At 49.0% G+C, this 27,385-nt stretch overlaps 1 long non-coding RNA gene across 6 annotated transcripts in view; it reads right to left on the minus strand.

The window, feature by feature from the left end:
* Positions 1–27,385, minus strand: part of LOC127487513 (uncharacterized) — a 123,840-nt gene that overhangs the window by 61,882 nt on the left and 34,573 nt on the right. For 5 of the 6 annotated variants that reach the window (XR_007914381.3, XR_007914380.3, XR_016230659.1 and 2 more), the window contains exon 2: positions 12,903–14,842. This is a non-coding gene — a long non-coding RNA (uncharacterized LOC127487513). Of the gene's footprint in view, positions 1–12,902; positions 14,843–16,413; positions 17,976–27,385 lie in introns of all 6 variants that reach the window. The other variant, XR_016230658.1, reaches the window with a different exon arrangement.

Raw genomic sequence — 27,385 nt, forward strand, 5'->3', positions numbered from 1 at the left:
CCCACTCAGCAGAGGCAACCACAGCAGTTAAAGAACAATTGGTAGGACATTTTAAAGAGAAATCAAAATGAAATATTAGAAATGAAGAATTAAATAGATCAAATAAAAATGCAGTGGGAAGCCTTAACAACAGACTTGGTGGCACACAAGAAATAATACCTGAGCTAGAAGACAAATCTCTAGAAATCATTCAGTCAGACCAAAAAAAAAAAAAAAAGAAGAAGAAGAAATTAGAAAACTTAAAAACACTGTTGGAGATCTATGGGATGCTATCAAATGACCAATATAACGGTTTTAGGAGTTTCAGAAGGTGTAGAAAGAGAGAAGTGACTAGATGGCCTATTTAGGGAAATAGTTAAAGAAAACTTCACTAATCTGGAGTAAGAAAGGAACACCCAAGTAAAAGAAGTGCATTGAACTCCTAGCAGACATGACCATAAAAGCCTTCATGATGAGGCATTGTAGTCAAACTTTCCACAGTAAAGCATAAGGAAAAGATTCTAAACCATGCTCAAGAGAAATGCCAGATTACTTTAAGTGGGTCTCCAATTAGACTCACAGCTGACTTCTCATCAGAAACCTTACAGGCTAAAAGATAAAGGTAAGATATATCTCAAGTCTTAAGAGAAAAAAAAGTCAACCTAGAACACTGTGCCCCGCAAAGCTCTCATTTATGAATGAAGGTGAAATAAAGACCATCCATAGCTAACAGAAATTGAAATAATTTGTCACCACTCATCCAGCCTTACAAAAGATGCCAAAGGATGTGCTACATACAGAAACACAGAAAGAAAGAATATGAAGGCAGAAAATACCCCAGTAAAAGCACAAAATAAATCCAACATAAATGATGTAATATTCAAATAAAAATGGCAGGCAAGTAATTAATTATCAATAGTTACCTTGAATGAAAATGGCCTCAAGTCTCCAGTTAAAAGATACAGACTAGAATTATAGATTAAAAAACAATGCCCATCTAATTGCTGCCTACAAGAAACACACCTCACCAACAAAGATAGATGTAGACTAAAAGTGAAAGGATAGAAAAAGATATTCCATGCCAATGGAAAGCAGAAAAGGGCAGGTGTAGCCATCCTAATATTAGACAAAATAGACCTTAACACAAAAACTATTTAAAGAGGCAGAGAAGGATACTATGCAATGATTAAGGGATCAATACAACAGGAAAATATGACTATAATAAATGTATGTGCACTCAATTACAAGATATTTAAGAGAACTGTTAACAGATCTAAAGGGAGACATAGACTACAATACAATAGCAATGGAGGACTTCATTCCTCTTTTGTCACTGGAGAGATCAACCAGACAGAAAATCAACAAAGAAACAACAGAGCTAATTGACACTATGGTCCAAATGGACCTAACTGATAGCTACAGAAATTTTCACCCCACAGTTGCAGAATACACATTCTGCTCAGCAGTGCATGGGATTTTCTCTAGGATGGACCATGTACTAGGCCATAAAGGAAGTCCCAGCAAATTCAAAAAGTCAAAATCATACCATGCACCTTCTCTGATCACAATGGACTGAAGCTCAAAATCAACAACTGAGGAATCCCTAGAGCATATGCAAAGACATGTAGACTGAACAACATGCTCCTAAATAAACAGTGGGTCATAGAAGAAATCAAAAGAGAAAGAAAAAATTTCTGGAAGATGACAATATATCGTATCAAAACTTATGGGGCACAGAAAAGGCAATGTTAAGAGGGAAGTTTATCGCAATCAATCCCTATATTGAGAAATGGGAACGTCACCAAATAAATGGGCTGTCAATGCATCTCAAGGATCTAGAAAAAAATACAACAAAACAAACCCCAAATCAGAAGGAGGAAAAAATAACTAATATTAGAGGAGAAATAAACAAAAAATAAAAAAAGATCAATGGAATGAAGAGGCAATTTTTTGAAAAAATTAACAAAATTGACATGCCATTGCTCCAACTAACCAAAAAAAAAAAAAAAGAGGGAGAACACCCAAATCAACAAAATCTGAGATGAAAAAGGAAATGTAACAAAAGATACCATAGAAATAAAAACAATCATCAGGAATTACTACAAAGAGCTGTATGCCAAAAATTAGGAAACCTAGAAGAAATGAATAGATTCCCAGACAAATGTAATCTACCAAAATTGAGTCATGAAAACACAGAACACCTGAACAGATCAATAACCCAGACAGAGATTGAATCAGTAATAAAGACCTTTCCAACAAAGAAAAGCCCAGGTCCCAGTGGTTTCACTGCTGAATTCTAAGAGACATTTATAGAAGAACTAATTCCAATTCTTCTCAAGCTATTCAAAACAATTAAAGGAAGGGTATCCCCCTAAACTCCTTCCATGAAGCCCGCATTACCTTAATTCCTATACAAGAAAACAAACAAGAGGAAAAAAAAGAGAATTATAGACCAATTTTCCTGGAACATAGATGCAATAGTCCTTAACAAAATATTAACCAATCGAATCCAACAATACATCAGAGAGATCATCCACCTAGACCAAGTAGGATTTATCCCTAGTACGCAGGAACAGTTCAACATTCATGAATCAATAAATGTGATCTATCACATTAAAAAAATGAAGAACAAAAGTCATATGATTATCTCAATAGATGAAGAGAAGACATTTGATAAAATTCAACATCTTTTTATGATGAAAACCTTAAGCAAATTGGGTATAGAAGGAGCATTCTTCAAGACAATCAAGGGAATTTATGGCAAGCCCATGGCCAGCATCCTACTGAATGAGGACAAGTTGGAGGCATTCCCATTAATATCCGGAACCAGACAGAGATGCCCACTCTCACCATTGCTATTCAATATAGTTTCTGAAGTCTTAACCAGAGCCTTCAGGCAAGAAAGAGAAATCAAACTAATGAAAATTAGGAAGGAAGAAGTCAAGCTATCTCTATTTGCTGATGACATGATTCTATATACAGGGGACCCAAAAGGCTCCATGAATGGGCTATTAGAACTCAAAGAAGAGTTTGGTAAAATAGTAGAATATAAAATCAACACACAAAAGTCAATAGCTTTTGTATACAGACAATGCCATAACTGAGAAAGAACTTCTAAGATCAATACCATTCACAATAGATACAAAACAATTGAAATACCTTGGAATAAATTTAACCAAAAATGTAAAAGATCTCTATGATGAAATTACAAAACATTGAAGAAATAAATGGAAAACTACATAAAAAGATGGAAAAATCTTCCATGTTCATGGATTGGAAGAATCAACATCATAAAAATGTCAATACTACCAAAAACAATTTATAGATTGAATTCATTCCCAATCAAAATACTAACAACATCCTTCTCAGACTTAGAAAAGATAATGCTAAAATTCATATGGAAACACGAGAGACTCCAAATAGCTAAAGCAATCTTAAACTACAAAAACAAAGCTGGAGGCATCACTATGCCAGATCTCAAGACGTACTTACAGGGCCATTATAATCAAAACAGTCTGGTACTGGCACAGATGTGTGGACCAACGGAACTGAAGAAACTCCAGAAACCAATCTATGCATCTATAACCAATTTATCTTCAACAAGGGATCAAAAATCAATCCCTGGAACCAAGACAGTCTCTTCAACAGATGATGCTGGGAAAACTGGATCTCTGCATGCAGAAGTATGAAACAAGACCTGCTACTTACACCTTCTGCAATAATCCACTCAAGATGGGTCAGAGACTTAAATCTATGATGTGATACCATAAAATTACTAGAGAACATTCGAAAAAGTCTGCAAGACATTGGCATAGGGAAATATTTCTTGGAAAAGACCCCAGAAGCACAGGCAATCAAAGCCAAAATAAACAAATGGGCTTACATCAAACTGAGAGGCTTCTGCCTGCAAAAGAAAAACTCATCAAATTGGAGAGGGAGCCGGCAGAATGGGTGAAAATATTTGCAAACTATAAAACTGATAAAAAGAGTAATTTTCAGAAACTATAAAGAACTCAAGAAACTCAACAACAACAAAACAAAAACCTAGTTAAGAAATGGGCAAAGGACCTGAACAGACATTTTTCAAAAATGGACATTCAAATGGCTAACAAACTCATGAAAAAATGCTCAGGATTTCTAGCTATCAGGGAAATGCAAGTCAAAATCACAATGAGGTCTACCTCATTCCCCTTAGGATGGCTGTTATACAGAAATCAGCAAACAAAGGCTGGCATGGATGTGGGAAGAAAGGAACCCTAATCCACTGTTGGTGGGAATGTAAACTGGAACAGCCACTATGAAGGACAGTACGAAGACATCTTAGAAAGCTGAATAGAGACCTGCCATATGACCCAGGCATCCTACTCTGGGAATTTATCCAAAGTATACGGAATCAGCACACCAAAGAGTCATCTGCAGCCCCACATTCATTTTAGCTCAACTCACAATAGCTAAGATATGGAATCAACCCAGATGTCCATCAACTGAAGATTGGATGAAGAAATTATGGGATATATATACACTATGGAATACTACACAGCATTAAAAAATGAAGTCTTGTCATTTGCAGCAAATGGATGCAACTGGAAATCATCATACTTAGTGAAATAAGCCAGACACAAAAAGACAGATACCATATGTTCTCTCTGATCTGTGGTGACTAATAGATTACCTAGACGGTAAACTACAGGAGCAAACCTATTATTTTGAGATGGGACTATTTTGAACAGCTCTTGACTTGAATGTTGAGGAACAATGTTTTTCTTATTTGTTTCTGTTTTTTTTTTCTTTTTTCTTCATACTGTTCTGTGAACTCTCTACTTAGTGCAGAGCTAATCTTATAAGTACAAAATTAACCAAGCACTGACCTTTGTAAAAATAAGTATGGGAAAGGGAGAGGAATGAGGGAGAAGGGTGTGAGTACGGGTGGGAGGGAGGTACTTGGGGGAAGAATCATGTCGCTCCCCGTCTTCGTGGAGGAACGACACAGGACCCTGCGCTGTTCTTTCGTCTGCTCGGCCCTCCCCAGGTTTGCTGCTGGTTCTTCCCGGGTTGGCTGCTGACCCTTCCACCTCCGTGGAAGGGCGGTTCCCCCTGCCACATTCCCCACTTCCGCAGGGGAGCGGCACTCCGCCGGCCGGCTCTCTCGGGAGCTGCTCAGATGTTCCCTCAGATGTTCCCCTTAGATGTTCCTGGTGCATGCCGTCTCTCTCCTCCTTTATAGTCCTCCTCTGCCAATCCTAACTTGGCTGCCCACACGCCGAGTACGCTGCTCTCCTCCAATCAGGAGCAAGTCCTACAGTTTATTGGCTGAACTGGAGGCAGCTGTGTAGAAGCTGTTTTCTTCTCTCCCAGTGCCATATTGTGGGAGAGCAGATGCATAGAATAAGTCTTAATTCCAGTAACTTAGTCTAGTCCGAGTTGCTCCCCACAGATCCCCCTTTCTTTTTATTTTTTGGCATTGATACGCGCCTGTCTTCGGTGTCCTGCGGCACACACTCTGCTCTACTTGCTAGAGTTGCCACAGGTTCTTACAAGTCCTATCAATCAGGCAAACCGAATCCGGGTCCTCTCTTCGCCATGTTGTGAGGAGGTTTTTAGGCGCTGATGCGTGCCTGTGTTCGGTGCCCTGCAGCGCATGCTCTGCTCTGCCTGCAGGTGCTTACAAAACCTAGCAATCAGGCAAACCGAATCCAAGCCTTCTCAGCGCCATATTGTGGGGAGGCTTATTGGTGTTGATTCGTGCCTATCTTCGGTGACCTGCAGCTCATACTCTGGTCGAGCCGCCTGTTGGTGCTTACCGCCCTAATCAGGCAGACCGAATCCAAGCTCTCTCATTGCCATGTTGTGGGGTGACTTATTGGTGTTGATAACGTGCCTGTCTTCGGTGACCTGCGGCCATTAAGCTGCTAGCCGCCCGCAGGTGCTCATCGCCTCAATAATCGGGCAGACCGAATCCAAGCCTTCTCATTGCCATGTTGAGGGGAGGCTTTATTTTTCTCTATATCTCCGGGCATTCCTATCTCTCCCATTTTATGTCTGTCTACCAACATTCCTATTTCTCTCATTTTACTTCTAAACTTCTGTTTCTCTTATCCCCGCGGCTTCCCGGCGCCCGCCCCGAGGCTGCTTCTCGGCGGCTTCCCGGCTGAGCCGCTTCAGCCCGCTTCTCTTATCTGCGCGGCTTCGCGGCTCTACGCGGCTCGGCTTCGCGCGCGCACACTCCGCACACTCCGTGGTCTCGCACTAGCCCAGCGTTCCCTATCTACTTGTGCCCTGCACGCTCTCTCTGCGCACGGCAGCCTCCATGAGTCACACAGCCCCAGCTCACGTCTCCGCCACTAGTATTCAATCTAAGTTCCCCGGGCTAACCTGGCGAATTCAACCTAGCTCACGCATCTGCGCCTTTCGGTCTGGCTTCCCGTCCTTTGCTCCTCAGGCTAATCTGACGGATTCCAACCTAGCTCATACGTCTCTGCCTCTAGTTTTAGATTTTCGCCTTTTGCTCCCCGGGCTGACTTGACGAATCCCAAGCTGGCTTGCGTTTCCGCCTCGGCCTGCCCCCGCGGCTACATCCTCCCTAACATTTTTCTCTACCCGGTATGTTTCCCTAAGTTTTCTTCCAACAATATTCCTCCCTCATTTCTCCTGGCCTCTCCCCACAGTCCGCATCCGAGTCTGTTTGTTCTAGCTTTCACTTTCGCTTTCGACCTTAGAGATTTCTCCCAGCTTCCCCCCGTAGTCCGTATCTGAGTCTATGCCTAGGCTTTTGATAGCTTCTTCCGGCACCTTTTTCGTCCGGCTTTTCCCTAGGCTGTTTGCTAGTCTCTCTCTCCGAAATTTTCCCATTTCTTCCCGTTTCTTCCCTCCTAGGTTTCCTATCCGTCCTAGGTTTCCTATCCGAGTCACGGCACCATTATGTCGCTCCCCCTCTTCGTGGAGGAATGACACAGGACCCTGCGCTGTTCTTTTGTCTGCTCGGCCCTCCCCGGGTTTGCTGCTGGTTCTTCCCGGGTTGGCTGCTGTCCCTTCCACCTCCGTGGAAGGGCAGTTCCCCCTGGCCACTTTCCCCACTTCCGCAGGGGAGCGGCACTCCGCCGGCCGGCTCTCTCGGGAGCTGCTCAGATGTTCCCTCAGATGTTCCCCTTAGATGTTCCTGGTGCATGCCGTCTCTCTCCTCCTTTATAGTCCTCCTCTGCCAATCCCAACTCGGCTGCCCACACGCCGAGTACGCTGCTCTTCTCCAATCAGGAGCAAGTCCTACAGTTAATTGGTTGAACTGGAGGCAGCTGTGTAGAAGCTGTTTTCTTCTCTCCCAGCGCCATATTGTGGGAGAGCAGATGCATAGAATAAGTCTTAATTCCAGTAACTTAGTCTAGTCCGAGTTGCTCCCCACAAATCACTTCCCAAGTTTGTGTATTTTAAACGCATGAAGTTTGTATTTATTCCTCAAATAAAATTTTAAAAAATAATAAATTCAAAAAACACAAAAAAGATTTATTTTACTTTGTTTATATATGTATTTATTTGTTATTTTAAAGGCATTTGGAAGAAAGGTGGAGTTACTGAGACAGAGGGAGAGACAGAGACAGATCTTCCAACTGTTGGTTCACTCCCCAAGTGGCCACAATGGCCAGGCCTGGGCCAGAGTGAAGCCAGGAGCTTCTTCCAGGTCTCCCACATGGGTGGCAGGGTCCCAAGTGCCTGGATCATCTTCTATTGTTTTTCCTAGGCCATTACCAGGGATTGGATCTGCAGTGGATCAGTTGGTTCATGAATTGTCTCCCTTTGGGATGCTGCCAACGCGGTGGCAACTTAACCTACTACAGAACAACACTGGTCCCAGAAAGAATTTAGTATATTTGTTTAAATAACAGAGTGATGGAGAGAGAGGTGGGAAGCAGTAATCTTGTGTCTACCGGTTCGTTCCCCATAGGGCCACAATCACTGGGGTTTGCCAAGAGGAAGGCAGGAGGCTGGAACTCCATCCCGACCTCTCGTGTGGGTGCAGGGGACAAGCATTCGAGCCATTTTCATTGCTTTCCCAAGTGCAGCAGCAGGGAGCTGGATCAGAGCGGAACAGCCAGCCCTCAAAGCAGTGCTCATATGAGATGCCAGCACTGTAGGTGGCAGGGTAACCCACTGCAGCAAACACCAGCCCCCAGGGGACTAACTGTGTGGTATCCTTTACTCACTGAAGATAAACCAGCAGTGTCTTATGTGAAGTATCCTTACCAGTCTCATTCTGCAACACCTAAAACTGTTTCTGGTGACATTAGGATCACCATTTCTTAAAGAGTCATTTTTATACATATTTTAACTCGTTCTAGATTAGTATTTCTCTGTCAATGGATCAGTTTCTTCAACACAAGAAAATAGAAAGTGGAGAAACTTACAATTAGCCTTTTTTTCCCTCTATTTGTTACGTTCATGAACAATTCCTCACATTTTTTTAGTTTGTTGAGATATCAACAAATATGAGTTTTATATATTTAGGGTGCGAAGTGACACTTCAATGTATACAATGTGAAATATCCCTGCAATAGAGCTAATTAACATATCCATCATCTCGCGTAGTAACCATTTCCTTCCTCTCTCTCTCTCTCACACACACACACACACACACACACACACACATTTAAGACCTATCTGCCTTCTTAGTAAATTCCAAGTACACAACACAACACTGCTAACAGTGTCACCACATTACACATCAGATCTCCAGAACCTGTTCATCTTGTGTAACTCTAACTTTGTACTTTTGGATCAACATCTCCCCAATGTTGGTAGTAATGTAAACTGGTGCTGTAACTGGAAAAATAATATAGGGATGTCCCAGGAAATTAAAATAGAAGCCACAATAAGACTCAGCAATCCCACTTCTGGGTTTGTACCCAAAAGAAACGACATCAGGATTCCCAAGCAACATTTACATTCTCATTTTCATGGTAACATTATTCACAAAAGCTAAAATGTGAAGCCAACCTGAATATCCATCTTTAGAGGAATGAATTAAGCAAATGGGATGTGTGTTGAAAATGGAATTAAAAAATAAATTTACTTTGTAAAATTTTTTTAAAGGCCAGCGCCACGGCTCACTAGGCTAATCCTCCGCCTGCAGCGTCAGTACCCCAGGTTCTAGTCCTGGTTGGGGCGCCGGATTCTGTCCTGGTTGGGGCGCCGGATTCTGTCCTGGTTGCTCCTCTTCCAGTCTAGCTCTCTGCTGTGGCCAGGGAAGGCAGTGGAGGATGGCCCAAGTGGTTGGACCCTGCACCCAATGGGAGACCAGGAGAAGCACCTGGCTCCTGGCTTCGGACTGGAGTAGTGCGCCAGCCACAGCAGCCATTTGGGGGGTGAACCAACTGAAGGAAGACCTTTCTCTCTGTCTCTCTCTCTCACTGTCTAAATCTGCCTGTAAAAAAAATTTTTTAAATCCATGCACATTTTTGTAATACACACTTGGATGAATTTTTGAAAAGCAAACTCCAAACACACACACACACACACACACAATTAGTGAAACACTTTTCAGCTTTCTAAAAGGGAATCCTAACCTTTGTGCCAAAGGGCCACAGAAACCCTAGGGCACATGGGCCGTGATCCTTTCACACATCTGGCTACCCGCCCACACCGGGATCTTCAGAGCAAAGCCCGGGCTGGGACAAAGATATTTATAGCAGTTAAAACCCAGCTAGAGGTAGAGTGAAAATAAGAAGCGGAAGGATATCTGGTTCTTCACCCACTTCTCTCACATCCTGCCTCCCTCTCTTCGCCTCATCTTCTGGGTCAGTGATGGCCACCAGTCCAGACTTCTTGTGTTGTCCTTTATCCCCAGTCACTCCTGGCACACCTGTCAGTCTTAGACTGTTCTTGGGCACATGCTGACACTCTGCTGCGCTGCCGCGGGTCTCCCTTGCCGCTGGCGATGGCAGTAACCTTCATTCCTGTGCTGGAGCTTAAGCTTGCCTGCGAGATCCTGCCTCCGTTTTCCTAAGTACACGTTCTCTGATGCCTCCCTATCAACCCAAAGTTTCAGCTGCCAAGTGTCTGTGCAATGTTCCTTTGCCCTCCCTCAACTTTTTCATCTACAAACCGAGCTACAGCAATTAACTCTAGGTTCCCCTTTTGCCTCCATTTTATTCTCTTTACTTAATTTTCTATTTGCTCCTTAATCCACTGAAATTACTCACGCAATGTTCACCTGCAGCCTTGGAACTGCAGAGTCCAGGTCACAGGGCTTGCTCTCAGACCGACCTTTTCCAAGCATCTAGCAATCCCAGGGCCACTCTTCCCAGGGATCTTCCCTGGAGCTTCTGTGGCATGCTTGTCTCTGAGTCTACCTCCCTGGTTTTCTTGGCTTTTAATTATTCCCTAGGATTTTACACTTATCTTTTTATTCTCCCTGTATACATGCTTGGTGGTTAACTGTCCTGCAAAGTTGATGATGAGGGATCTGCACATCACCACACTTTCTCATGAGTTCCAGGGGCTAATGGGTGGCTAACTGTCCACATTTCCTCCTGCCTGGCCCAGGGGGACCTCAAACCACAGTTGAAATTATGATGTCATCCCTCAACAGTGTCTTTTCCTGTTTAACAAAACCACCCTCTGCAGGCAGGGTCGCCAAACAAGATCACCACCCTCCCTCCAGTCTTACGGCTGAGCTTCCTCAGTCCCCTGAGAAGCTGCTAAGACAGCTGTGACCAGCCCTGCACTGCCTGTTTTCTTCCCCCATGAAGGAGTTCCCCGAATTTGGCTGGTTCTCCTTCACTTCCCCATTGAGCCCATCTTGTCACATGGCCACCAGGGTGTCCTATTGCAATCCCAGAGATCTCCCCAGAGCCTAACCCCCAAGTGGGAATCTTGGATTGCCTGTTGAGTGCTTCAGTCAAAACTCAGGCTTTGTCGCTGAGCGGATTGTGTGGCCCCCAGAGATACTCTGGATGGTGCTCTTCTTCGACTTGGGCTCTCCCACACTCCCAGCTGGTCCTTCACAGTTCAGAAGTCACTCATGGGAGCCCCACTCCGCCCCTAGGACAGAGTCTCCCTGTCTTCAGAACCCCGGGCTCCTGCTTGGGCCCGACCCTCAGTGCTCACTACATGGCCTACAATCCCCCACTTGACTTTCTTCCTCACAAGACTGTGTACGCTGAGGGCAGGAATCCTTCCTAACGGGTCTTGGTACCCAGATGTCTGTCCCAGGGTCTGGCAGCTAGTCAAGAGTCAGCATCGGCTGTGTGAATAAAGAAATACCAATTACAGCATTCTGCCTCCCCCTGTAGTACACCAAGCTAAGAGGATTCACTGTCCTTCATCACGCACGATTCGTCCCCAACCTCGAGTTTGGGCAGTGTATTTGCCTCTGTGTGGAGTCTACTTGGATCTCTGGCCAGGCAGTGCCTGGAAAATCAGAGTGAAAACAGCACAACACAAGAGCAAGAAGTGAAAACCCAGCCGGCACCCAGGGCGCCTCCTTCTTGCTTGCTTTTAGATTCACTGTTCCACCGTTTAACTCTTGAACTTTTGGCTGCTGAGGTTTGGAACGACAGAGCTTAATTAGTCAACAAGACATGACAAGATTCTGTTACAGCGAGATTACAAACACCTACGGGGTGTTAGGAGATACCTTGTAGACCCCAGCAACTTCAGAGACCTGAAAAGGCTGTTATCTCCAGCAGCACAGGGGAGAATTCTCACACAAGACAAACGGTGTCTGTAATTGAAATGCGATGCAGGAATGCAGCTCATAGAATTCTCAATACGGCTCCATTCCAATGTCCCTCCATGGGTAGGCTGAACTGGATTAACAAAGAATTGTGAATATTTTCAAACAGGAAGAAAATGTACATTTCTAGAGAGGCTTCCTCCAGGGACCATAAAACTCTGCACAGACACCACAGCACGGTCTTAGGATTTCTCTTCTGTTTATAATTTATTATTTATTCCTTAATATTAATGCAGAATGCGTCTGTCTCTATTTGTTAAAGGAGGAGAAGGGTGTTTAAAGGAACCACTGGGGATTCTGCTCCACATAATGGTGTCTCGAATGATGATGGAGCTCCCTGTATAACAGATAACCAAAGCTCTGTGGATTCTGACTCAGGTCTCCATGGCCTAGTGGGTGCACAGCTGAGCCCTGTCTGACCCAGTTGTCCCAAACGTAGTCTCTGTCCTTTGTACTCACTGTCACCTGCACACCACTGTTTCATTCAGGGACGCCCACCTGGGCTCCCTTTCTCTCATTTGCATTTCACAATGGTTTTGATGACGATGTGGGTCCCCTAAGCTGGTGCACAAGGCGCTCTCTAAAGCATCCTTCCAGAATCCTGGAGGCAAGCAGAGTAAAATGTCTTTGAACTTGAGCTTCCCTGTCACCCATTCATAGAATGAACAGGCTGGTCTGCTCAGCCCTGGCTCTGGGAAGGTAACAGCGTGTGTTAGGAGATCTGGTGGGAGAGCTGACGACAGCCACATCAACAGACACACAGCATCCCAGCAGCAGAGAAGGCGAAATAAAACTAACGGACGGAGAGTGGAGGGAGGAGGCTTTGTGTCGGGTGATCAGGGACGCCTCTGCTGAGGAAGCCGTATTAAAGCAAAGACACCCCCGGAAAAGCTGCTGATGCCCACACCTCCCTCCTAGCACCTCCCCTGTCTCAGCTTTGGCAGGACAGGTGGCCAGCGCCCTCCTGTCTTGGGCTCCCCTCTTAGGAGGAAAGCCCTGTGACCCTAACAGAATCTGCAAAATGCTAACCCTTCCCATTCAGAAAGGTGCTTTACAATATAAAAACCTCCTCTCTCTCTCTCTCTCTCTCTCTCTCTCTCTCTCTCTCTCCCCAGAGTCTGACTTTGAAACCAGGTCTAAGGAGGTGAAGCAAGTCCACCTTCACCTTCCAGATACACCAGGACTGCTTCGCTCTCACCTGGGCCTCACGGCTCAGCCTTGATGTTCCAGGCTACACACGATGGGATTTCAGGACGAACTGCAAATCCATCAGGTCACTGTCTTTGTGAGGTTCTTATGATTCCTACTATTTTCTACTTGTCTTTATGCAGAGATTCTGCCGGGCCCGAGTAGATCATCTTTGTCCTTGAAAGGTGCCTTTGCTTCCGCTCCAGGACAGGGCTAGAGAAAAGCCACGGAGCCATTGGGTTCCAAGCGGTCTTTACTCACAGGCACTGCAGGATGGCCACCTGCGTCAGTGAGCACCTGCTGCATGCATGCTGTGAAGACAGGGACGCCCACTCTGGGCACTGCGTGGGAGACACAGAAGTCAGACTCCTGCTTCTGGCTTGTGGTAGCAAAGGGCGTCTGATTCAGAGTAGAAAGGCTGGTGGAGGAGGGTCGGTTACAATCGACCCACCTTTGCATTCTGCAAGCCTTTGGAGACCGGTGGTGTCACCATGTAGGAGGTCCCTTGGGATGGACTTAACTCAAGTGACCACACCTCGGCCTCCCTGACCACTGCTGAGAAGGATCCTAGCCAGCTAGTTGTCCGTCTTGCAGGCAATCTGCCTTTTCTCTCTGCTTTTTTTTTGTCTTTGTCTTTGGGTGCATACAATTCCATGGTTAAAGTTTTAGGACGCATTTATTTTTTCTTTCTTTCTTTTTTTTTTTTTTTGACAGGCAGAGTGGACAGTGAGAGAGAAAGACAGAGAGAAAGGTCTTCCTTTGCCGTTGGTTCACCCTCCAATGGCCGCTGCGGCCGGCGCGCTGTGGCTGGCGCACCACACTGATCTGATGGCAGGAGCCAGGTGCTTCTCCTGGTCTCCCATGGGGTGCAGGGCCCAAGCACTTGGGCCATCCCCCACTGCATTCCCTGGCCACAGCAGAGAGCTGGCCTGGAAGAGGGGCAACCAGGACAGAATCTGGCGCCCTGACCGGGACTAGAACCTGGTGTGCTGGCGCCGCAAGGCGGAGGATTAGCCTATTGAGCTGCGGCGCCGGCCCATTTATTTTTTCTTAAGGTTCACTAAGATTTAGTCCTTTATAACTTGTGAAAAAAATCCTTTCATTCATTATTTCTTTAGGTAGGGCCTGTCCTCCCTTTTTTCTATCCTCTTCATTCAATTCTCTTGAGAGGTCCATTACCTGTAACAAGTAACCTAGGAGGTTGCATCTCCTTTGCTCCTTGTGGAATGAGTCATTCAAATCTACCTCTCCTACACCAAGTCTTTCCACAGGGTCCCATTTACTGTTTGTTTCATTAGAATTATCTTGATTTCAATAATTGCAGTTTTAGGGGTTCGGTGTTTTCTGCAAAGCCTCTCTCATGTTGTTGAAGCAAACTCTGTGCTTTGCAATGACTTCCCTTCCTTTGTTAAAGTGTCTTTCCACATTTTCAACAGCCTCATTCCCCGTGCATTTTGCAGCTGGTGTGCTGGGCTCCTGTCTGGCAGAGCCGATCTTTCAGGAGTGTGTTGCATCGCCTTTGGCCAGGGATTCAGTGTCTGGGTTCTCTCTCTTCAGCCCCAGAAACTTGTGAACCAGGCTCACAGCTGCCAGCATTCAGCGCTAATCCCACCTACTCATTAGATTTAAACTGCATCCCAGGTGGACACAGTGTGGGATCCTTGTCAACATACTTCCCTCGCAACGAGATACGGCCTTTCCAGTACCTGGCGTTATTGGTGCAAGTTATCGGGGCTCATCTGTGGCTGCCTTGATGACTCCCCAGCCCCAGGAGATACAAACTGGAGAAGCAGCCCTGGCAGCTGCAGTCCTGTGCCAGCCCTGTGCATGCCGACCCCTTGTTCCTTTTCCTGGCTGCTGATGCGTCTTCATTTCTGACGAAGTCAGCCAAGCACTGAAACCACATGTGTGACTGTGCATCCAGAGTTCTCAGGATCGGCATCTACCACACTGTGAAAGTTGAAATAAAAATGTTTAAAGCCCTTTCTCTCGAGATCCCTGCAAAATCTCCACCAATAGAAATGCATTAACAGCAGGTATTCTTCAAATAAAACAATAATCAATAATAATAAATCAACAATTTCCCAACAGATGCTGATATTTTAGTTCACATGATCACTGTACTGCATTGTGTGGAGCTCTCTTCCGTTGATACAAGCCCTACAGACAGAGGCGTTCACGTGGTTATTCCATCAAGTGACTTGATTTGCTTCATTTCATTTGCACAACAATCATGTGTGTTTCTGTATTTTATAAGAGAAAAAAATGAGAGCAAAGCAAAGTTAAGAAATTCTGGGACCAGTGTTGTGGTGCACCAGGTTAAACTGCAGCTGTGACACCAGCATCCCATACTGGAGCGCTGGTTTGAGTCCCAGCTCCTCCACTTCCAACCCAGCTTCCTGCTAATGCTCCTGGGAAGGCAGTGAAAGATGATACAAGTGCTGGGTCTGCCTGTGGGAGAGCAAGCAGTGCCTGGCTCCCGGCTTCAGCCTGGCAGGATTCTGACTGCTACAGTCATTTGGGGAGTGAACCAATGGATGGGAGATCTCTCTCCGTATATCTCTCCCCCTCTGTCTGCATCACACTGCTGTTCAAATAAATAAATAAATCTTTTAAGAAATTGAGAAATTCTTCACAGTTATGAAGGTCACTATAAAGCCCAGGTCTACATAAATGTGAAGTCAATTACACTTATACCAGTGACTTTTGTGAAGTCAATTACACTTATACCAGTGACTTTGAAACAGGTCTTGGGGCAGCATTGTGATGACGTGGGTTAAGCCACCATTTGGGACACCCACATCCTGTATCGGAGCACTGGTTCCAGTCCTTGTTTTTCTATTTATTTTCTTAAGATTTGTATTTTTATTTATTTGAAAGCAGAGAGAGAGAGAGAGAATCTTCCATCCTTTGGTTCACTCCCTAATTGGCTACAATGGCCAGGCTGAAAGCCTGGAACTCCATCTGGGTATCCCAGGAGGGTGGCAGGGGATGTAGTACTTAGGCCATCTTCCAGCTGCATTAGGAGGGAGATGAATCAGAAGTGGAGCAGCTGAGGTTCAAAATTGGGCTCATATGGGATGCTGGCAGGCTGGCAGCAGCCTAACCCACTGTGTCACAAAGCTGGGCTCTGTTGCTTCATTTCTGATCCAGTTTCCTGCTAATGCAATCCTGGGAGTCAACAGATGATGGCTAAGGTGGTTGAGTCCCTGCCATCTATGTAGAAGATCAGGATGCAATTCTGTTCGCCTAACTTTGGCCTGGCCCAGCCCCAGCTGTTGCTAGCATTGATAGAATGCAACAGGAGATGGAAGACCTGCTTCTCTCTCTCTCTCTCTCTCTCTCTCTCTCTCTCTCATCTCTGCCTTTCAAGTAGATGGAAATATATGGAAACCCATTATGTTACTATCTCACGCTTTTTGTTTCATAAATTTAAAGCTGTTATGAAATAAAATGTTTTTTAAATCCTTAAATAAATGAACAAATCAGACAAACAGAAAGAAAGAGAGGGTGCTGCTGACCTCAAGCAAGGGTCGCCTGCTTGGGCTGGCGCTGTGGCACAGAGTAAAGCCGCCACCTGTGACACCAGCCTCCACGTGGGTGTCAATTCCAGTCTCGGCTGCTCCGCGTCCATCCAGCTTCCTGCTAATGGCTTGGGAAACAGTGGAAAATGGCCCAGGGGCTTGGACCCTTGCATCCACGTGAGAGATCCAGATGAAGCTCGTAGCTTCTGTCGGACCCAGCCGTAGACATGTGGCCGTTTGGGGAGTGAACCAATGGATGGAAGATCTCTCTCTCTCTCAACCTCTCTCTTTCTATGTTTTTCCCTCTCACTCTATAACTATGACTTTCAAACAAATAAATAAATTTTTAGAAGAAGAGTCACATGACATCGAGAATCCTTGCCAGAGCAGCCATCCCCAGAGATGAGACCAAGCAAGGTTGCAGAAGCCGCCCAAGGTGGGTCCTTCCCAGGAAAGCTTCCTGGAGTTGGGTGTGGCCGGGTGGCTTCTGTAATTCTGCTTATGACTTGAATCAGCTGTCTCGGTTCTTCATACAGGAGTGAGATCAACCCCTCCAGGGAACATCAGCTGTGAATACATGGCATTTTGGCCAAAATGTTGAAACAGCTACCAAGTCAATGGCGTGGAAAGTTTGCAGGCACCAGAGTGAAGCTGGGTTGATGTGGACGTGTGACTCCTGACCTGCCACCAGGGAAATTCACAGGACAAGGCGCCCTCTCTGGTGCTGCCAGCCCTGCCTTTGTGCTTATCCCACATGCTTTTCACATAGTCAGGAGCCTGGAGCACTGCAGGGGAAAGCCAAGGTGTGATGGTGCACGGTGAACCGGAGAGAAACGCCTGGAGTAACCCGGGAGCCAGATGGGAGTGCTGAGCGTTCAGGAACAAGAACGGAGGGAGCGGTGGGCAGGAAGGGAGCAGAGCTTCCACAAGGCAGCTCCAGCCTGGAGGACCTGGGCTGCATGTTGCCTGGAAAAATTACCTGCTCTCCCCGAGCCTGTATCTCCTCATTTTTGCAAAACAAAACAAAAAAGTGCCCTGAATAGCCAAAAGGGTGGAGAAGTAAGAAAATAGATGGAAAAGTGCTCTGAAGAGAACAGAACCAAGATGCCAGCTGTCTCGATGAGGGAAGGTGTGGCTCTTCCAGCCAGGCTGGGCCGAGAGGAGGAGTGTGGGAGCTCTGTCCCAGGATCCCAGACACCAGTCACAGGAGACCCCAGAGCCAGCCCCATTCTCAGCACCTCCTTACCCACCTCACCTTCCTGGAGGCCAGCTAAGCTGCTCAGCAAGGCCCCCACATCGGAGGCAGGTGTGGGGGCCTGCGTTGGTCCCCGTGACCTGACTGTGTAGAGCGTAGGTCACGTGTGCCCAGCACAGAGGCCTCAGAAAGGTGTTTCCCCAAGCAGAGGGGAGGGAAGGTCTTCACGTGCAGGATCACATCCCAAGATCTGGCGTGAGTTCAGGTGCTGAAGAGGGGACAGTGGGAGCTGCACAGGCACACAGAGGGGTTTTCGTCGCGTCTGAGAAGTCTCGCGTTTCCTGCCGAGTAAGGAGCGTATTCCCTGAGTATTGGAAAACAAGCTTTGTAAACGTCTTCTGGAGGTGAAGACAGAGCGGAGAAGAAAGGGTGACCTGGAGGGAGGAACCCATGAGGTGCCTTTGGAGTCACGTAGCCAGGAACCGAGAACCTGACCGTGGGCAAGGGCAGTGGGCATGAGAGGGAAGCAGGCATCCTAAGCAAATTAAGGAAATTCAGAGTGTGTGTGTGTGTGTTTGCACATGTGTGTTTGCATGTGTCTGTGTGCGTGTGCACATGTGTGTTTGCATGTGTGTGTGTTTGCACACATGTGCACACACACAGGGAGGGCTTAGATTTGTAGTGTGCACTAATTATGGAGATGCCGTTGATATGAACAATATAGAGAGAAGCAGTCAGGGAGGGACAGAGCAAAGACACTGAGTCCAGCTGCAAGGTGGGAGGCCGAGGCCCCCGCAGCGTGGGGCAGAGCTGACCAGCAGGCCTGGGCACTGCACGCACACCACGGAGGGGTGTGAATGGGCTGGTATGAAGGGCTCAGTCATCAGTATAAAGTTGCAAGTGAAAATCTTTGCTGTTGCAATGGTTGCCAATGTGTCAACTGGCCGGGGCCAAAAGTGCCCAGATAGCTGGAAACCTTACCGCTGTGTGCTCATGACAACGTTCCAGAAGGCATCAGTGTCTGAGCTGGCAGACAAGGCAAGAGACGGCTGCCTGCCCCACACAGGGGAGAGAGCAGAAAACCATGGCCAACAGAGTGACTACGTCAGCTCTTGCTCCTGGCCTCCAGCTTGCACACAGGAGGTCACAGGACTCCTCAGCCTCCACAGGCTATGAGAACCAATCCTTCCCATCGAGCTTAAGAGCTCGGTGTCTCTGAGGAACCCCGCCTGACATGACTGTCAGGGAGAGGGTATAGAGTGAGTCAAAGAAAGTGTTGAAAGTGGTAGGTCCTAAGAAGGGACGGACGGGTGAGCATCAGGGCAAAGCTGCTCTCCGCAGAGACTCCCACCACCATGGAACAACAAGCAGCCAACCCTGGGTGGCCATTCTCCAGGTGTGCTTTGCCCACTCTCCTCACCGCACTTGACCCTGGGATGGGGAAGAGCTGAGGTCTGGTACATTCCAGTTCTTCTGTGATGCCCGGGCCGGCCCTGGATGGGACCCTTCCCAGGGCAGAACAAGGAGACAGACGGCCACAGGTAAGCAAGAATTTAGCCCTTTTCCTGTGAAGGTAATCCTGCTAGACCCACTGACCTGGCTGTGCATCTGTGTTAGTGTGCATGTGCACGTGTGTGTGTGTGTGTTTACATGTGTGTGTAGTTTATAAAACCGAGGGCCTGGTTTCCAACCTTACTTCGTCTCAGAGTTGATCAGACCTCTTCCCAGAAGTACCCAGGCTGAACTTGCTGAGCTTTCGGCAGTTTGTGTCCACGTCCTCTGTTTTACAGACGCTGTCCTGTGCCACCGGAACCTTCCCGCCAGATCTTTTCCCAGCCACTCCTAGAGATTTTGCTCTGGGAGACTTCTTTTGTTGTCCAGAAAGAGAGAGCATGCCCACTCCAGGTAGTTAACACATAGCCATAATTGCTTACAGTCTTGAAATACTAAGAACCAGCAAGCTGTTTCCATCTGCAGGGTTTTTTTTTTTTTTTTTTCAGAATACATCCAGTTGAATCATAATTTTGATTTTAAGTGTCGATTTTTCAAAGTGGAATTGTGTTTAAGTCTTCTTTTCTTTAGGCAGTGGTGATAAATCTGGGCTGAGGAGACTTTTATCTGAATAATTAAAAGCATGTAATAAAAATGCCCTCCCAGCTGCAGAGACCCCGTGAGCTCTGGGCTGATAATGGAATAATCAGACAATCTGAGGACGAGCGTGCCCACGGACTCCCCGAGGAAGAGGGGTGAGTGCACAGTGAAAGGTGACGTCAAGGACAGTGTCGAGAGACAGACAGGGAGAGCTGCGTCCCCCAGTGCCCAGTGCAAGGGGCCCAGAGCAGGTGCAAATGTGGCATGGGCAGGGTGACAGCACAAGGCAGTGAGTGCAGACAGAAGAGCAGGCTTGGGGGAGCAGGTGTCTAATGGGGTGAGCCTCAGGAGAAGCTTCCCACTGGGGAGAGCCCCTCCACGGTTCTACTTTGTAGCTTCTTGGTGCACAGTCAGATTTGAAGGGAAGCAGCCCAGGTAAGGGTGCTGGACTCGCACCTGCTTGGCACCGGTGCACATGTCGGTGATGACCGCAGCATTGCCATTTGCAGCATGGGCAGCAGGAGAGAACTCGGAGGCTCCAGGAGGAGGTGGGGCTCTGTAGTGGACCCGGGCCCACAGTTGGGGAGTTGGTGAGTGCAGGTGGGAGGGGAAGCAGCCTCTCCCTCAAAGACACACCCACACCGTGGGGAGTGGAGCGGCCCCTCAAGGGATGCCCTCACACCATTCTGAGGACAACGTGATTGCCAGGAGGGCAAACAGGCAGGCCTCGGCTTACGTCCTGGAATAAAACAGCAGCGGCCTCAGCAGCGCAGCAGGAGAGATTGTGCGGGAGGCGACGAGAACTGCCAGCCACCCTCACTGCTGCAGCCGGTGCTTCTCTTCCCCTAGAGGAGAACGTGACAGCCCCGCTTCCTGGCACCAACACGGCTCAGGGATGAGACAAAGACGAGGTCGCCGAGCCTGGACGCCAGTGCCGGCCCTGCGCCTGGTATTCGTGGAGTAAGTGTGATTGGTGACCTTCATTCTTGGGTGAACGGAGCTGCTCGGTTCACATGCTTTATAATGTGGTTTTGTAGAATCTTTCAGAGCATGGGAGCAAGAGAACAGAGGGAGTCTGCAGCTGCCTCTTGAAAAATCACCATGGGCCACGGTGACACGGCCGGTGACCGCACAGGCTCCTGCTCCAGGCAGCAGGTGGGGAGCAGGTGGGGCTTCCTTAAAGAACACGCTCACAGCGCCCAGAGCTGGGCTCACCCGTGTGTGTGCTGCTGTCCCTTCCCAGGATCTGTGTCACCCTCCTCACCGGGGGTCACTGGGCTCCCTGCCCCGAGGCTGGGCGTTGCTTCCTTGTAGAGAAACAGCTCGGCAGCGCCGGATGCTCGGCCAACAGGCCCATGGTGGCCGTTCTGCCAAGGACAGGGTTCTGGGCACTGTCTCAGCAGCTGCTGGCTGGCTGTCTCTGATGGTCACTGGCCCGGCCCTCTGACTGGTGCCATCCCTGCTGTCCCCGCCCACCGCTTTCCCGGCCCTCCTCCCCGATGAGACCTCCTTTTGTTCCTCACAGGCTCACTTTCTACTTGCATGGGGCCTGCCGGGGCCTCTGTTCCACTAGTGCTCCTTCCCCCCCGCTCGCCTGCACAGGGCAGTCGCTTGGGCTCAGATTCCGAAGGCATGGTGAAGGATGAGCCTCGGAGGCCCTGGGCCTTCTTGCTGGTTTTAGGGAGAGGGACCCTTGGGGCCAGGATACAGCTGATTTTGAGGAATGACTCTGTGACCAAGTCAGCAGGGACAGCACTGCATGGGCAGGTCGCCTGCAACTTCCAGCAGAGGGTCTCCTGTGACAAGGAGAGGTGGGCTGGCTCAGGACTGGGCAGCCAACACCTGGGAGCCCACGGGCCTGGGCCAGCAGGCACTGGTCACACCTGCTCCCAGGACACATGGGCTCTTGAGGGCACTGCCCCCAGGATCAGCACCACTCTGGCCTCCCTGGTGTCTAGATCATTTGAGACATGAATCGAAGAAGGGCCACTGCCTCCCCACAGGAGATGCGTCCGGGGAGACCCAGCAGGGCGGAGGCAGAGGGGCTCAGTCCCGCTTCCCTGGACCGAGCATCACACGGGCCCTGCCAAGTGCAGCTCCCATGTCTCGCGGCCTGTTGTAGGATTATTTATGACACAACTGTCTGTTTACAACTGCGACCAGACAGGTGACATGATTTGTTTAAGGCGGCATAGCTAATTAGTAGCAGAGCTAAGACCTGCTATATTAATTCCTTATTTTAAATCAATTGCACGGCTTTGCAAATGATTCAAATACACCCGTCTCCCATGTTTTATGATCTGTTTATGCTTAATCCAGAAGATCCAGAGGAATACATTTCCTTTATGCTAATTGCAAAGGCGTGTTACACACTGATACCCAGTCACACCCTGAGGGATTTGCTCAGAGACCCTCCTAAAATTCCAGGGTGCTCAAGTCCCTTAAGGAAAATGTAGCATTTGCATGTAACTCAGGCAGACCCCTCGTATACTTTGCATTTCTAGATTCCTTATAAGGATTAACATACTGTCAGCACTATGGAAACAGTTGCTATACTGTATTGTTTAGGAGATAATGACAAAAAGGTTTGCAATTGCTCAGTGCACCCTTGATTTCCTTCGGAGTGTTTTCAGTCCAGGTGGAACTTGTGTGTATGGAGTTAAGATAGGCAGGACTTCCTGTTCGTCAACAGTCCCACTGCAGGCTGCGGGTTCTTCCTGCACAGACAGCATTCTGTGGCCCAGCCCGGCTAGGCTCACATACAGAAACTCTCCCCGAGAAGGCGACTTAGCAGCGTGGCTGGGAATGCAGCAGGGAGGCAGCAGGTGGGAGCAGTGGAGCGGCAGGCAGATCTGGCCGGCTGCAAGGACACTGGGGACAACGTCCCCTCCCCCATCAAGCAGCGTGTCGCCTGTAAGAGGTATCCATGGATACAAGAGAAAGGGGTGTTCCTTCTGCATCTGAGGACCGAAGGGGCACTTGTGCAGCACGGGAAACGTCCAGACGAAGCTGGCGACCGTGGCTGGGCCAAGACACCTTAGGGAGATGGCTGAGCTCTCTCCCAGCCCAAGCACGAGGCCTGCAGCCGGGCTCCACTGAGATGCTGAGGGGACAGCGCTTCCCCGGGCCATAGCACACGGCTAGAGTTACATAGCACAGGGCCACACACGCTCACCCCAGGGTCCCACTGGGCCACCAGCTCAGCCGTGCACCGGATCTGACAACACAGAGAGGCTACAGGGAAAGCAGTGGAAGAATCTGATGTGCAGAAAGGAAAACCTGCCAGATGCATGCACACCTCCCGCCTTGACGGGCTCCATGGTCACTTTCCTTGTCACTGTGCGCTTCCTATTGACACACACAAGGGGTCTGCAGAAAACGCTCATCACACAGAGCCCCATGCGTGGAAGTTTGCTGTATCCACTCACTGGGAGCACTGAGAGTCGTGAGCACTCCTGCCTGTGACTGTGCAGGACAGGTGGAGTGCCCACAGTGTGAGGCCAGCGGCCAGCTGTGCATTTTACAGGTGCACACACACACACACAGGATGCCTGCTACACACAGTTTTGCCCCGTATATAAATACCTAGCTCCCCCATAGGATGATGGCATGGGACATGAGATCTCCACACTACTGTGGTACAAGGGGGAGAGGGACTTGCACCCACAAGTGGCTGCTGCTTGTTTACCAGTGGTGACAGCTTTACATTTAACCTTTCTGAGAGCCCACTGTGTGCTAGCACTCATCGGAGCTTCCACTGCAAATCCTACTGTCGCACAGGTATGTGTCATGCATGTGTGTGTCACACATGTATGTGTCATACATGGTATCTGTGCTCCTCTGGGGATCTCCGTTCTGGAACCATTCGTCTGGGGTGAAATGTGAAAATATCCCACACCATGCAGTGAACCCACAGGGATGTAGGAGTTGTTTCTGCAGACTCCAGTGCCTGTGTCTTCCAGACGTCCTTTGTGAGATGAGACTCCATGGACACAGGTCAGCAGCCACTTCCTGCACGCCTTTGCGCCCCTATTCTTTCCCAGGGATTGTCCAGAACGCTGTCGACCACCAGATGTGGCCACGCACGGCTGGCTGCCGGCCACACTGCAAGCGGCAGTCTTTCAGAATCACTGCCATGGACCTGGGAAAGATGCCCTTCTGGGGACAGAGGTCTGGGAACTAGGACTGCTCAGGGCAGCGTAGGAACAGTTCTGTACCACCTTTGAGAAGACTCCAAGCATCGCAAACACAGAATGCAAACCTCCCCCTTCTCCTAAGACAAGGGGAGGCAGAGGAAGAGGAAAAGCAGGCGGGGGAGGGTTTTATAATGAGAAGGTTACCTCTGCCTGCCTGCACACTGGAGCTCCTGCCTGCAGATGCAAGGGTGCTGCCCGACGCTCATAACCCTGTAGTCCAGGAAGATAAAAAAGAAGCGGCCAGAAAATGTCACAAGAAAACAGAAACACGACCACAATACGTGCACAGGCAGCACAGGCTGGGGCTGGGCGGCCACCTCAGGAGCTCCAGTTGCAATCAGCCATTTTTGAGGATGAAACCGAAGGTTCCTGGGCTTTGCCAAACCCAGGCATCTCCCCGAGGGTCGAATGGATCAGAGGCCACCTTTTGTGCAAGCGATGCCATCCTTGTGGTTGTAATTTATGCAAAGAAATCCCCCAGCACAGGATGATTACATCACAGGCTGCCACGCAGGGTTTGCACGGCCTGGGCCCTGGGCCTTTCTCACTTTTATCTCCATTAACATCAGGTCTGTGAAAATGTGGGCCACATGGTTCTCGGTCTGGAGAATGGAGCATTTCCGCATGTTTTTTTGCAGATTCTGAAGTGGGGAGGGCACCAGCACATGGAGACACCACTGGCAAAGGCCATGGGGTCCCTAAAATCCCAGGCAGCCAGAGACGGAGTTTCCCGAGACTCCAGGGGGAAGCTGTGCAGTGTCTTTCCCATCCAAATCCGAGACACGGAGCTGGCAACCGGTCTCTGTCCTGGTCATCAGATCACCTCACTTCACTGACCTAAACCTTGTCCAATAGTATACCGTGGTTCTTCCAAATATTTGTGGAAAATGAAATTTAAACAAAATTTTATTTTGGTGCAAAAACTTTAAAATCCATACTTTTTTTTCATGACACACTTTTTCCATGAAGTCTGTGAAGAGCCCTGATCCCTGTGGCTTCTCCTTTGATGGCACATGCCTCCAGCACCGTGGGATGCTGACAAGGACCTTCCCTGGTCAAAGGCCACCTCAGGCACCCCAGATGCACCACTAGAAGCGACAGGGACGACAGAGTTTGGGCGGCCTGGTCACTGGGGAGATGCTGGGAGTACCGGACTGCCCAGGTGGACCCAGAGAAAGGAGTCACAGACCGAGGAGGCAGCACAGCTGTCCTCGTAAGCCACAGCCTGCAGGGCTTTCACGCATCCGCATCACTGGCCATTAACCGTGTCTGATTACCATCTCCAGTAAGCTCTGTCGATCATTACCATACCAGCCGTTTTCCAAAGTCCTCCTTAGCACAGGACCGGAAATGCAACAATGGAAGTGACAGGAGATGGTTAGGGGCACCTGCACGCTGGGGCTCACGCACATCAGTTAGCTCCCAGGGCGGGGCCCCTGGTGCTGCTCCCAGCACCGTAACAGGGTCTGCAGCACTCATCAGGCTCTCTTTGCTGTGGTGCATGAGGTGACAGACACAGAACCCTGTCCCCTCCCACCGGCTGCTCTCCGGCAGTGCAGTCTAAGCGCTGTCCACCATGCCCCATGCTTGGCCAAGGCAGTGGGCCTCACACAGCCACAGTCCACAGCTGAAGCTCCTGAAAGCAGCCCCCGAACCTGGATTCTCACAGGGACCACTGCCCACTCAGCAGGTGTGTGTCCACTAGCTGCCTACCTAGGGCCAGCCACCAGGCCTCCAAGACTCAAGGTGGTGTGTGACACAGTGCCCAAGGGCCTCTCAGCAGAGGACAAAGCTGACAGATGCAGGAGACATTGGGCCACCCCACCTGCTCCATATCAGTGTTTCTATTATTCTTTTTATTATTATCTTTTCTGTTAAATCCTACTGCTGACATCTGGGCTGCATTTCCTTTTCCCTTTAAAAATATTCTAAACGGAGCTGATGCCGTGGCACAGCAGGTTAATCTGCCTCCTGCTGTGGTGGCATCCTATGCGGGGGCCAATTAGAGTCCCAGTTGCTCCATGTCCGATCTAGCTCCCTGCTAACACACCTGGGCAAGCAGCAGAGGATGGTCCACGTGCTTGGGCCCCTGCACCCATGTGGGAAAACTGGAAGAAGCTCCTGGCTCCTGGCTTCAACCTGGCCCAGCCCGGCCCATTGCAGCCTTTTGGGGAGTGAACCAGCAGACGGAAAACCTCTCTCTCTATTTCTTTCTCCCTCTCCCCTTCCCCCCATCTCTGTAACTCTGCCTTTCAAACAAGTAAAATGAATCTTTTTTAAAAAAGAACTGAAAGACTCACTTGAACACATAGAGGCGGCAGCTGCAGAAATAAAACCCACTAGCAAGATATGAAAACAAATGCTGATTAGAAGTTGTTCTCCTAAAAAAATTTTAAAAAAAAGTATTGTGAGTGAGCAGAGGCCCATTCTGAGGCCTCCATGACCTGGAGCTCACACGAGCATTCTCCTTGCGTGGAACGGGCTTGGCCTATGGGTGAGGCGGAGGCCCAGTGCTGTGGGCTCATGCACCCTAGGTCCCCCAGTGCTGCGGGCTCACGCACCTCAGGTCCCCCAGTGCTGCAGGCACATGCATCCTAGGCCCCCCAGTGTTGTGGGCTCACGCACCCTAGGTCCCCCAGTGCCGTGGGCTCACACACCCTAGGTCCCCCACTGCCACGGGTACACACACCCTAGGTCCCCCAGTGTCACGGGCTCATGCACCCTAGGTCCCCAGTGTCATGGGCTCATGCACCCTAAGTCCCCCAGTGTCATGGGCTCATGCACCCTAGGTCCCCCAGTGCCATGGGTGCACACACCCTAGGCCCCCCAGTGCTGCGGGCTCATGCACCCTAGGTCCCCCAGTGCTGCAGGCGCATGCACCCTAGGTCCCCCAGTGTCACGGGCTCATGCACCCTAGGTCCCCCAGTGTCGTGGGCGCATGCACCCTAGGTCCCCCAGTGCCGTGGGCTCACACACCCTAGGGTCTGGCCTGCCTGGGCGGTGCAGGCCTCTTACCGGGAGGATGCTCCTCTCACTGGGCTAAGCAATCAGTTCCCACCAGCCTTTACCCTCAGTTCCAGCTCAGTTTCCAGACAGCACCGTGTGAGTCTCCCACCCTGGGGCTGGGACAGCACAGCCTTTGACAGAGAAACTGAGCTTTGCTGGTTGCCACTCGGAAACACCATAGCCCAGTGCCCATGCCCGGCTCTGGGACCTGCTCAGCTCTGACGTCCCTGGCACCTGACAGCTGCCAGCTCCAGGAGGGATTAGGGTCTCACCCCCTAAGCTCATTTCTGACTCCAAGAGCTCAAAAGGCTGTTGGCATCAATCCCCACCCAATTCTCTATGTTTAAGTTTGCCTCTCTTCTCTGGCTCTGGAAACATATTTTTTTTTGTGCTTTTAAAGTAAACCTGTGGCAAGATTTTCAAGATGGTTCCCATGCTCAGGTGTTGCTATGTTTGGAGCATGGATCTGCTGGTGAGAGGT

Source organism: Oryctolagus cuniculus, chromosome 2, assembly GCF_051225735.1.
Source record: "Oryctolagus cuniculus isolate XC-2025 breed Fujian yellow rabbit chromosome 2, ASM5122573v1, whole genome shotgun sequence".
Taxonomy (NCBI): Eukaryota; Metazoa; Chordata; class Mammalia; order Lagomorpha; family Leporidae; genus Oryctolagus; species Oryctolagus cuniculus.